This window comes from Narcine bancroftii, chromosome 2, assembly GCF_036971445.1.
Source record: "Narcine bancroftii isolate sNarBan1 chromosome 2, sNarBan1.hap1, whole genome shotgun sequence".
NCBI lineage: Eukaryota > Metazoa > Chordata > Chondrichthyes > Torpediniformes > Narcinidae > Narcine > Narcine bancroftii.
Window position 1 is genome coordinate 117,838,586 of NC_091470.1, and position 13,288 is coordinate 117,851,873.

General features: G+C 46.0%; 1 protein-coding gene across 1 annotated transcript in view; it reads left to right on the forward strand.

The window, feature by feature from the left end:
- slc8a3 (solute carrier family 8 member 3) overlaps positions 1 to 13,288 on the forward strand; it is a 471,668-nt gene that overhangs the window by 321,137 nt on the left and 137,243 nt on the right. The window lies entirely within an intron of this gene.

Sequence of the window (13,288 nt, forward strand, 5' to 3'; positions counted from 1 at the left end):
TCACATACACCTTCATGGGATCATTTTGACGCACTAAAAATACTATCAATAATAGTTATCAAGTGAAAAATGTAACACGGGGACATTTTCAGAAAGTAAACAAAATCATCCAATTTAAATAGTTAAACATTTTACAACAAGCACAAATTATTTTAGAAAATGAAACTTCCCATATTTTTACCATCCTTCCTTGAAGCAGAATAATCTCCAGTGCTACAGAAGGGGCTGCACGGTTGGCATAGCCGTTAGCACAGCGCCTTTACAGTGCCAACGATCGGGACGGGGGTTCGAATCCCACACAGTCTGTAAGGAGTTTGTACGTTCTCCCTGTGTCTGCATGAAGTTTCCTGGAGGGCTCCAGTTTCCTCCCACTGCTCGAAATGTACCAGGTGTAGGTTAATTGGATGCCATGGACTCGTGGGCCAAAATGGCCTGTTACCGTGCTGTATGTCTAATTTCTTTTTTAAAAAAGTAAAAAATATGGACCAGTGCAGGGTAAAAGCAGGAAGTTCATGTTCTGTTGTTAAAACACAATACTGGAGAAACTCAGCAGGTCAAACAGTGTCCTTTAGGTAGCAAAGGTAAAAATACATAACCAACGTTTTGGGCTTGAGCTTTTCATCAAGGTATGGAAAAATGCCGGCAGGCACCCAAACAGAAGAGTGGTGGGGGTGGGGGGGGGGGGGGAAAGGGGTGTAGACGCAAAGGCAGGAGGTGATAGATGGAGAAGAGAGGGAAGGGACAGCAGCAAGCAAAGGGAGGAAGGATGGCTGGGTGAAGGTAGGAGGAAGGGAGTGAGAAAACCTGTAAACGGGAAGGGAATGGGGAGGGGGAAGAGGAGAGCAGGTTAGCAGGAATTGGAGAAGTCGATGTTAATGTCATCCAGCTGGAGAGTGCCTTCAGGCATTGTTTCTCCAATTTACGGATGGCCTTGGTGGGGGAGTAGTGGGATGGATCTCCCAATGCACACCCAGTCTCTCTGATGTAGAGAAGGACACTAAGAGAGCACCGGATGCAGTAAATCAGTCCTGCGGATACACAAGTGAAATGTTGCTTCATGTGAAAGGCCTGTTTGGGGCCCTGGACCATGGTGAGGGAGGAGGTGTGGGCACAAGTGTGGCACCTCCTGTGGCCACAGGGGCAATTGGTGGGGAGGGGTGAGTGTACGAGGGAGTCACAGAGGGAGAGGACCCTATGGAAGGCATAGAAGGGAGGAGAGGGGAAGATGTATTAGATGCGGAGGCTGGTGGAGTGGTAGGTGAGGATAAGGGGGACCCTTATCCTCATCTACCCAGAATCTCCCTTACCCTCCCCTCCCACAGAATCCCCCTCATCCTCACCTACCACCCCACCAACTTACTCATCCAACACTTTCGTCTGGAATTTCCGGCACTTCCTACAAGATCCCACCACCCTCTCCTCCCCTCTCAGCCTTCTGTAGGGACTGCTCTCTCTGTGATTCCCTTGTGCACACACCCCTCCTCACCAATCACCCCCCCACCGGGCACCTTCCCCCTTTAGGTGCAGAAAGTGCCACATGCGCCCATACCTCCTCCCTCATCATGGTCCAGGGCCCCAAAAAAGGCCTTTCAAGTGAAGCCACACTTCACTTGTGTATCTGTAGAACTAATTTACTGCACCTGGTGCATCCTTTGTGGCCTTCTCTATATCGGAGAGACCAGGTGCAGTCTGTGAGATTGCTTTGGTGAGTGCCTCCTCTCAGTCTGCACCAGTAATAGAATCCTCCCAGTAGCCAACCACTTCTGTGTCCCACTCCCATACTCACGTCTGTCCATGGCCTAATATACTATCCCACCAAGACCATCCGTAAATTGGAGGAACAACGCCTGATTTCCTGTCTGGGCCCTCTCCAGCCAGATGAGATGAATATTGACCTCCAGTTTCTACTAACCTGCTCGCCTCTTCCCTCACCCTTCCCTTCCATCTTCCAGCTCTCCTCCCTTCCCTTTCCTCTCTATTCATCTAGCCATCCTTTTGATTGCTGCTATCCCCTCTCTCCCTTCTCAACCTATCACCTCCTACCCTTGTGACCAAGCCTCCCCCCCCCCCCCCCCAACTCTTGTGCGGACACCTGCTGACAATTTTCCATACCTTGATGAAGGGCTCAAGCCCGAAATGTCGGTTATGTATTTTTACCTTTACTATATGGAGTACCTGCTGAGTTTCTCCAGTGTTGTGTTTTTACTTCAACCACGGTGTGTACAGATCTTCGCGATTGACTTTAATTCATGTTATGTCATTGGAAACAATAGACTCCAGCTGTTATATTTTTCTCTGGGAGAAGGCACTTCCAGCCCATGAAACCCATGTCGCCCAATTACACCCAATTAACCAACCAACCCCATACGTTTTGGAACGTGGGAGGAAACTGAAGCACTTGGAGAATATCCACACAGGTGACGGGGACTACTTTACTACACCTCTAATGGTTCTTGAAGGATCCTAATCGAAAGAGTTGGAATGAAAATCACGGAGATTTTATTTTAAACAAAGTGATATGGGATAAACTTAGAGCACAGCAGTACAGCGCAGGGACTCATGTCCATGCTAAACATCATGTCAAATTATATTAATCCCCTCTGCCTGAAAGTGGTCGATGTCCTTCCACTCCTGCCTTAATGTTGCCATCGTATCTGCGACCAACACATCCTGTGGCTCCATGTTCTAGGCACCTACCAGTTTCTACATGAATCTTCTCAGCATCGAGGAGGTAAAGAATAAGTGACCACAGTTTCAAGACTAGATGTTTGTGATTAATTCTTGCTCAGATTCAAACTTACTTCCTTATATTTAATTGCACAATTTTCAGTTACCGACTCCTTAGTGCTGGAATTTCCTCCCTAAACCTCCCTTCTGCTTCTCCTAACTTTCAAGTTCATTATCATCTGACTGTACCAAGACAACCTGGCAAAAAAGTGTTTCTAGACCATGATGCACACGTTACACAGCACAAAATAATCACCAAGAGTGCTCTCTGTAATGCTTGGGACAAAGACACTCTTGTCCTTTACTTGCCCTTGTGCACCATGGTAAATGCAGTTTTTAATGTTTTCTGGTGGCATAATGGGGAAAATATTGTTGATAAATGCAAGCAAATGTGGGATTCCAGAGCATATTTGGCCACAAGAGGAGATCCTCAAATCTGGCTAATGCATTTGCTTCATTCCAACACTAGTTTGGGAAATAGGCTGAGGAGATGAGATGTAATTCATCATATTACACGAAGATTCCAGAGCTTTGGGGAGAATTGGCTGCTTGGTGTGATAGATAGTGTTTGGCCGTGTAGTTGGATTGATCTGGGTGCCCACATACCTCAGACACCCTCAGTTCTCTTGGAAAGCTCAGGAGGGAAGTTACAGGAGCATCAAAATCAGGCTCGGAAATAGGCCACAGGCTGTGAGATTGCTGAACTGTATCCTGTAACCAAGGGAATCATCCTAGAATATTTATATTTTATTTATTTTAGATCATAACTGTATGTATACATTGATTATTATGTGCGCTGTGTACTGTGTGTGTATGCGTGCTCTCTGTGGTGTGGAGAAATGCTGTTTTGTCTTGTTGTATATGTACAGATCATAATAGAAGTGAACTTGATAGAACCATAGAACATTACAGCACAGAAAAAGGCCTCTTCAGCCCTTCTAGTCTGGGCCAAACCATTTTATTTTGCCTAGTCTACTGACCTGCACCCAGTCCATGGCCCTCCATACCTCTCACATCCATGTACCTGTCCAAATTCTTCTTAAATTTTAAAATTGAGCCCACATTCACCACTTCATCTGGCAGCTTGTTCCACACTCCCACCAATCTCTGTGTGAATAAGTTCCCCCTCGCGTTCCCCCTAAACTTTTCCCCTTTCACCCTTAACCCATGTCCTCTGGTTTGAATCTCACCTATCCTCAGGGGAAAATGCCTATTAGCATTTTTATCCCCCTCATAATTTTAAATACCTCTATTTAATCTCCCTGATTCTTCTGTGATCCATGGAATAAAGTCCTAACCTGTCTAATCTTTCCCTATAACTCAGTTCCTGAAGTCCGGGCAACATCGTAGTAAATCTTTTCTGCACTCTTTCTATCTTATTAATATCTTTCCTGTAGTTAGGTGTCCAAAACTGCACATAATATTCCAAATTTGGCCTCATCAATGTTTTATACAACTTTAATATTACATCCCAACTCTTGTACTTAGTGCTTTGATTTATGAAGGTCAAGATGCCAAAACCTTTCTTTACAAGCCTGTCCATCTGTGACACCTCTTTCGGGGAATTATGTATCTGTATTTCCAGATCCCTCTGTCCTGCCTCACTCCTCAGTGCCCTACCATTTACTGTGTTGGTCCTTTCTTGGTTTGTCCTTCAAAAGTGCAACACCTCACACTTGCCTCCATTAAATTCCATTTGCTATTTTTCGGCCCATTTTTACAGCTGGTCCAGATCCCTCTGATAAAGAGCAACTTCACAGACATTCACCAAGAAGTATGAAAAATTGAAACAACTGAGGGCAGCATTTTGGATGGAATCATGGCCCACGTAGCATGGATCATGCCTTTTGGACCATCGTCCACAACAAATAACAGACACCATGTTACAGGCTGAGTTAACAACCCTCTGGAATTTATTCTTCTCCACACCAGGCAGTGATGCAACCAGCCAGTAAATTCTCCAAAGTACTCCTGTAGAAGTTTATGAAAGACTTCGGTGACATACTGAATCTCCTCAGACATCTCACAAAGTATAGCCCTTGGTGAGCCTTCTTTGTGATTGCATTGACATGGAGGCTCCAGGACAGATCCTCAGAGATGTTGACACCCAGGAATTTGAAGTTCTTGACTATATCCACTACTGAGCCCTCAATGAGGACTGGGTCGTGTTCCCCTGACTTCCTCCTGACATCCACAATCATCTCCTTGGTTTTGCTGATGCTGAGTGCAAGGTTCTTGTCGTGACACCATTCAACGAGCTGATCTGTCTCCCTCCTGTACGCTTCTTCATTTGTGATTCTGCCCACAACTGTGGTGTCATTGGCAAGCGTAGATAGCATTGGAATTATGCCTGGCCACACAGTCATGCGGGGGGTGCCTGTGTTGTTGATCAGTGAGGAGGAGACGTTGTTTCCAATTTGTACTGACTGTGATCTTCCGATGAGAAAGTCAAGGATCTAGTTGAAGAGGTGGGTACAGAGGCCTAGAGGTTGTAACTTTTTAACAGCACTGAGGGAATAATGGTATTGAAGTTGATGAAGAGCAGCTGTATGTATGAATTGCTGTTTTTGAGGTGATCCAGAGCTGAGTGGCGAGCCAGCGATACTGCATCTGTTGCCGAGCGATTTTGATGATAGGCAAATTGCAGTGGGTCCAGATCTTTGCCTAGGTATGTATTAATGCTGGCCAAGACCAGCCTCTCGAAGCATTTCATCACAGTAGAAGTTAGTGCTGCTGGGCGATAGTCATTGAGGCAGCTTGACTATCTCTTCTTGGGCACTGGAATGATTGATGCTCTTTTGATACGGGTGGGAACCTTTGACTGCTGTAATGAGAGGTTGAAAATATTCCTGAACCCGCCGGCTAGTTAGTTGGTGGAGATTTTCAGTACCCTTCCAGGTATGCCATCTTGAATGACGTTCTGACGTCACCCTCAGAGACAGATATCACAGGGTCCTCAGCTTTTACAGGGTTTTTAGTAGGCACTGTTTGGTTCTTCTTCTCAAGTGGGCTTCATCAGGTAATGAAGCATCACAACAATCTATCGTGTTCACCCTCTCTTTGTAGGCAGTAATGGCCTGCACTCTCTTTCGTACCTGGCATGTATCTGTCTCCGTCTCTAGCTTCCTCCAGAATTGCCACTTTGCTTCAGAGATGCCCTTCCCACCTTTCCCAAGATTCTACCATTTATCTATACATCAGGGGCAACTCTAAAATGACCTATCAGAATCACACAATGGTACAGCTCAGAAAGAACCAATCAGCCCTTTATATGTTCCATCTCTTTCCAGTGAGTCCCACTCCCTCGTTAGTACCTCCATTCGCTCCATTATTTTCCTGGTGACTTTAGCAATGTCCTTATGAAATCCAAAACCCAGTCCATGTCCATTACACTGTCACCCAGTGTATTCCAATCCCAGATACTCATTGGATAATCATGTTGCTTCCAGTATTTGTGCTTGTTGTTTTGAATCTATGCCCTCAGTCAACCTTTCAGTGACTGGCCTCTGAGGAGGCAGTTATAGATTATCATAGCTGGTCCAGGAAATTGCTATTCAAAAATATACGATTGCTATGTCTAAGGATCCTTATCTTCACATGGAAAATAAATCATTTTGGCAAGGTCAAGAGTAAAACAAACCAGATAACTGCAAATGGATACATCAGATCCCGTTGGTGCTTTAACTTTCTTTACATGAGACATCTTCACTGCCCTCCATAACATTTGGGGCAAAGACGCTTTTTTCCTTTATTTCCCCCTGACCTCATATTTTTAAATTTGTAATTAAACAACTCACAAGTAATTAAAGTGCACATTCCAGATTTTAGTCAAGGTTATTTGTGTACATTTTGGTTTGACCATGTAGAAATTACAGCACTATTTATACATAGTCCCCTCATTTCAGGGCACCATAATGTTTGGGACATAGCAATGGTATGAATATTAAAGTTGTCATGTTTAGTACTTTGTTGCATCTCCCTTGCAATGATTGCTTAAAGTCTGTTATTCATCGACATCACTAGGTGCTGAGCATCTTCTCTGGTAATGCCATGTCAGGCCTCGACTGCAGCCATCTTCAGCTCCTACTTGTTTTGGGGGAATGTTCCTTTCAGTTTACTCTTCAACATAAAGAAGGCATCCTCAACTGGATTTAGATCGAGTGACTGACTTGGCCATTCAAGACTTTTTCCGGTTTTTAGATTTGCAAAAACTCCTTTGTTGCTTTACCAGTGTGTTTGGGATCATTGTCTTGCTGTTGGTTGAAGCATCGTCCAATAAGTTTGAAGGCATTTGCTCAAACGTGAGCAGATAAGATGTTTCAATACACCTCAGAATTGATTTTGCTGTTACATCAATGAAGATAAGTGCACCCGTACCTATGGCAGCCACACATGCCCAGGCTACCACCAAAATGTTCCACAGATGAGGTGGTATGTCTTGGATCTTGGGCAGTTCCTCCACACCTTGCTATTGACATTACTCTGACACAGGTTCATCTGTCCACAACATCATTTTCCAAATTTTGCAGGGTCTTTAAAATACTTCTTGGTAAATTATACTGTGGCCAGCCTGTTTCTGTGGCTAACTAGTGGTTTGCATCTTGCAGTGTAGCCTCTGTATTTCTGTTCATGAAGTCTTCTGCGGACAGTGGTCATTGACACATCCACACTTGCCTCCTGAAGAGTGATTCTGATCTGTCTGACACTTGTTTGGGGATTTTTCTTCATTGTGATGTGAATCTTCTCTCATCATCAGTGAAGGTCTTCCTTGGAATACCAGTCTCTTTGCGATTACAGAGCTCACCAATACGTTCTTTCTCCTTCCTGATTTTTCAAACCGTTGAGTTTGATAACCAAAAGGTTTGGGCGATGTCTCTTACCGTTTTATTCTTGTTTTTCAGCCTCATAACAGATTCTTTGACTTTCATTGGCACAACTCTGGTCCTCAATTGCCTGCATATGCTGGTCAGTCTCCAGACCGATCATGTGTCCGAACAGAAGGCAACTGACGTCGTCATCAGAGGCCTTGACCTTAGTGCCTCTACTGGCCTGGCAACTACAGACTCCAAAATATTTTTCCCCAAAATATTCTTAACTAACAATTAATTATTTACAAGAAAACCATTCAAGACTTTTTACATTCATGCTGTCAGACATATCGATACATTCTCATCAAGATCTATTTTACATTTGCTCGCTCCGTGCCCCGTTACCATCCCTGTGGCACCTTGTAATTTCTCTCCCCCCTCCCCTGCCCCATGGGTTGAAGGCTTTCCCCTCAGTCTCAGCCCCTCAGTGCCCAGTAATGGGAGGACTCATAGACGGTGGTCCTTCCCCACAGTGCCCTCGCAATGGCTGCGCCTTCAGCATGTACTCCTGCATCACGGAATGTGCCAGTCGGCAGCTTTCCCTCATCGACATCTCCCTGTGCTGGAAGACCAACAGATTTCTGGCTGACCAAAGGGCATCTTTCGTCAAGTTGATAATCTTCCAGCAGTTTTAGATGTCGAACTCAGAGTGCGTCGTCAGTAACAGCCTGTAGATCAGAGAGTCCTCCATATCGCTGCTGCTGGGGATGAACCGTGATGAGGACCACTGCATCATTTTCCACACACGCTTTGCGAATTCCACCAATAGTCATCTCAAGAACAATGTACGTGGTTGCTGATATTCTGGTTGTACAGCAAGGATCTGACCAGGAGGACTCCTCTGACTGCCAGCCAGGCCAAATCCTGGTGTTTGTTTGCGAGGCCTGGCGATGAGGCGTTCAGCTCAGGGAACCATCCCACCGGATCCATCAAGTCCTCATCTCTCAGTTTCTAATGGCCTTGCGGTTGAACTGGAAAAATTTTTCACGAAGGCAAAGTCCAGCTGACTGGGACATTGTGTGGCACCAGGGCCAGGCCTATCCTTCACCATACCTGGGACAGGCAGAACCTCAGCACCTAACGACACTTGGTGCCCTTGTACATTGGCTCCACACACAGCCTGATGCAGCCACACACAAAGGTGGTCATCAGGATGAGGGCCACATTGAATATGCTCTTGTCCTCATTTTCTAGCAACTTGGCACTCCTTCAGACCCCATCCATTTTGGAGCCCCATATGATTCAGAAAACTGCTCTGGTAACTGCCAGGTACGGGGGATGGACCACACCTGCACCACGTACAGCAGTACTGAGAGCATCTCGTCCTGATGACCAGGTTCTTCCCTGTTATTGAGAGGGAGCACTGCGCCCACAGACCCAATTTTTGGTGGACCATTGCAATCTGCTCTGACCTTTTCTTGTTGCACACCTCAGTCCCTCCAGACAGAACCCCAGCTACTTCACGTAGTCAATTCTGACTATGAAAGGGATGGTGGACCGATCAGGCCAGTTACCAAAGAGCAGTGCCTCGCTCTTCTTCTGGTTTATCCTGGGGCTTGGTGCGGAGTCAAAATGCCTGCATATGCTGGTCACTCTCCAGACCGATTGTGCATCCCAACAGAAGGAGACCAATGTCATAATTGGAGGCCGTGACCTTAGTGCCTCCACTGTCCTAGAAACGTCACTCCTCTTATGCCCTCGTCCTTCCTAATGGATTCGGCAAAAGGCTCTATATAGCACACAACTAAGACTAGAGAAGCTATCTGTTTCCCACCTATTGATTTGGACTGCACTGCATATATCTGTGTAGAGCAGTTTAATCAATTCTGGATTCCCTCCTCAAAGCCCATATTTGAGATTACATCCATCATGAATGCATACGATAACCAGTCGAAGCCTTCTCCTGGTCTAGAGCTGACAAGGCAGCTGTCCACCCCACTGTCCTGCACATAGGTGATGTATCCCTGAGCAACGTGAGGCTGTCAGAGATTTTTCTGCCTGGAAGCATGCAGGCCTGGTCTTGATCACTCCCCCCAGGACCGATTTGACTCGATTGGCATTGGCCATGGATAGGATTTTGTAGCAATGAAATGGATCTCCAATTCCTGATGTCCTCCTTCTCCTACTTCTGTTTGTAGATGAGTGTGATGATTGCCCTTCTTCATGGAATCTGAAATGCTTCCTGCCAGGAGCATAGTGGTTCCATCAGGTCTTGGCCCACACAGGACTCAGTCAGAAGGCCATCAGTTCTGGGAGTCTTACTCAACCCAAAAGAACAGATGGAGTCCGTCAGCTCCCCCAGAGTAATTGACTGATCAAGATATGCCCTCCTGCTGTCATCTAAGACCTCTGTGATAGAGGACAGATAGTTTGTGGAGGTAATTCTGCTCATCCTCATCCACAAGTCTTCTCCTGCTGCACTGTGTGGACTCTGGATTGGAAGATGATCTTGGAGGTGAATAACCTCTGAGAGTTCCTCCCTCACATCCACCCCTCTCAATTGAAGAGGGAGAAGTTGCTGCAGGTCAGTCTGGAGGTGGCTCAGTTCCTGCTGTCTCCGACTTTCTCTCGGAACATCTTAGGGGGATAAAGAACCTCTTGATGTTCTCCTTATTCGCTTCCCACCATGTCACTGGGGAGTCAAAGAAGGGTGTAATGGTTCTCCAACCAGCATTCTCCTCTTTTAGTTTCTCGACATTATCAGGGGTCAGCAACCACATTCAGCTTCCATGCTCCCCTGCCTGCCCTCTGTAGGCGACAGGAGACACAAAGGAGACAGTTGTCAGAGAAGAACAGCAGCGTAGCATCATTGGTTCTGTCCACGACAGCCTTAAATATGAACCCAGGACCGGGTTGAGCTGTCCAACCTTGACCAGTTGGGCTGCGGCTGTGCTCCAGCTACTGGGTTACTGAAAACTTTTCACAACTGTGCGTCCTTGACTGTCTCCATCAGGAGGAGCTGTCTGGTCTGATGTTGGCCCCGCTGGGTCGTCCAGCTGCATCGATGATGCAGTTGAAGTCACCGGCCAGAATGACCGGACTGAACGTCACCAGCAATGGTGGGGCGTACACATTGACCAGCTGGAGCGGGGTGCCGGGGTACTTCAGGTCCACCACGAGGAGACATCCCCCAACCACCTCCTTTTTTTATTATTTTTTATTTATTTATTTTTATTTTTATTTTTTATTTTTCACACCATAAATCACATTAGCCATGAAATACACCTCCTTAACTAACAAATTTGCCTCCCCTCAGCAAGATGCCCAAACCAGATGTGTGACAACCAATCACCCCCAACCACACAGACAATCCATGGGACCACTATTGTAACCACCTCCAATTGTATCAGAGTTGTGGCAATCTGCACTCCCGTAGGCATCTCACATCGGCCTTGACTTTACCAAGGTATCGTAAAGCGTTAACAGAACATGTAATGTGTTAGCACTGTGCATATTGAAGGTTTAATTTCCACCTTTTGTTCATAAGACTCTCCAGTTTGCAATCCTTATGGTCCAGTCAGTGTCATCACCCTGAGGCTACATGTCCACCACTTTGGTGAACTTCAGTACCGATTGTGGGCTCAGGAACAGGGTGTGATCTTTGTCAGGGAGCAGAGTCTCCTCAGGTGGTGTCACTTGGGGGAGATCCAGCTGTGCTTCTGCTCCTCCATCTCTTGGTTGGTTAGTATTCTTCTCCTGTTGCTGGGGAATCATGGCGTCGGGTCTGCTCATACCCTCCCAGAGCTGGGACCGGGGTCGGGGTCACCATCAGGCTTAATTGTAATCCGATTTCTTGCTTCCTTTCCTCTTGTGCTTCCTCGGTCTGCACCCGGCTTCCTCCTCCGATACCAAGAGGCTACTGTCTTGACCCTTTTCTCCCCCCGCTTTCGAAATGCTATGCAAGAATCCTTCTTGGGTTTTCGTCCTTTTCCCCGCCTTCTGCCATTTTCCGTAGCTCCCTTCTCTGCCTCCTCTAAGGAGGGAGCCACAAAGCATCGATAGTGGCCAGCTAACAGCCCCACAGCACCTTTCCAAGCCCTAAATTGTCCCATATTCCTGCCACCCCACATCACACCTGGCCTTTGTTGTAGAAGCCTTATTTCCCCCCTCTCTTTCCATGGTGCATGTTCCACCCACTCAGTAGCATGAGAAGGCTTAGGCCTTGCCACCATGGAAGGTTGTTGAACTAAGTCTGTAACCAAAATGGTGATCACTTAACTCCAGTGATCAAGATTCAAAATTCATTTTATTATCATAGCCATAAAACAATGTCGTATTAAATGAATTGTCTATTTGCCTGCTGCAAGGCAGACAGGTTCGCCACCAGCAGGAATTGCCTGAAGCGCCTCTTACATTCAGAGAGAGAGAAGCAAAAGAGAGCCCCCTCTCCCCAGAGTCACCGAGTGTCTGTAGATTAGTCTCCAGCACTTCCGCAGCCCCCGCAGCCACACAGAGTCCAGTCCAAACCATTGGCAACTCGAGCTTCAGATCCGAACCTCCAAGACGGTCAGGAACCTTCCGGCACCTCATCGCATCCCGGTTCCAATACCTGATACCCACTCCAGCCAGTTTGAGCCAGCCTTCAGCAGTCTGTAGTCTGGTGCGAGACTCCCGACAGCAGACTCTGGCAGTCCACAGCCTCCGCCGCATAAAAATTAAATCTCAGGGTTGTACTTGATGTCATGTATGGACTCTGTCAATAAATCTGAAATCTGAAACCTTGAGCTGTGGCAAGATATAAAATATGCATACCGTAAATTCAGTCAGACTCTGATAATTTCTGACTTCATCAATGCCCCCATGGTCAATCTCCAGTCTGGATATCTTTGTGTAACAAAGGGAGGCTTTAGCAGAACTTTATATTTTCAAGATATAGATCAATGGTTGTCAACCTTTTTCTTCCCACTCACACACCACTTTAAGTAATCCCTATGGCATCAGTGCTCAGTGATTAATAAGGGATTGCTTAAGGTAGGTGGAAAGGAAAATATTGAAAACCACTGTTTTAATCGTACCTCATTGACTCATTATGTGCACGGTTTCATAACTCCAAAGGAAATGGGCCAATGGCCATTTTTCTCAAGCAAAAAATTTCAGGAACAATGGGGTCTAGAGCAGTGATTCTCAACCTTCCCTTCCCACTCACATCCCACCTTAAACAATCCCTTACTAATCACTAATTACTTAAAGTGGGATGTGAGTGGGAAGAGGAAGGTTGAGAACCGCAGATGTAGATTATTTGTAATAATCCTATATTTTCGTGTAATGTGCTTTATGCAAATCTTGGGAGAGCATGTTATATTCAAAAAAAATAGTTTTCATATAATTTTACTGGTAGGAGATTTAACATATTTCACTATGAATGAATCTGGGAGGAGGTTTATTTTGCGCCAGGGTGACATTGTGATGTTGAATGATGATCATTGCGTTGAGTATTGTGTATCGTGGAGCTCCTCTAGATGACTCCTTATCATCCTGCCATCATAATAAAAGAGTTGGTGTAAAATTCCTTTGTCTGGCTTCTTAAGCTCACATCTTTATTAAAATGCCAGAAGAGCAATTTCATACCAACGCCTTGTGGTGGCGGACACTCGTGCCCAGAATGCCATCTGGTCCAAGTTGTGCACAGGTGTACGGAAGCAGGTCCTCAGTGGCAGTGCCATTAGTGCTCAGCAATGTTAATGGCTGGTGCT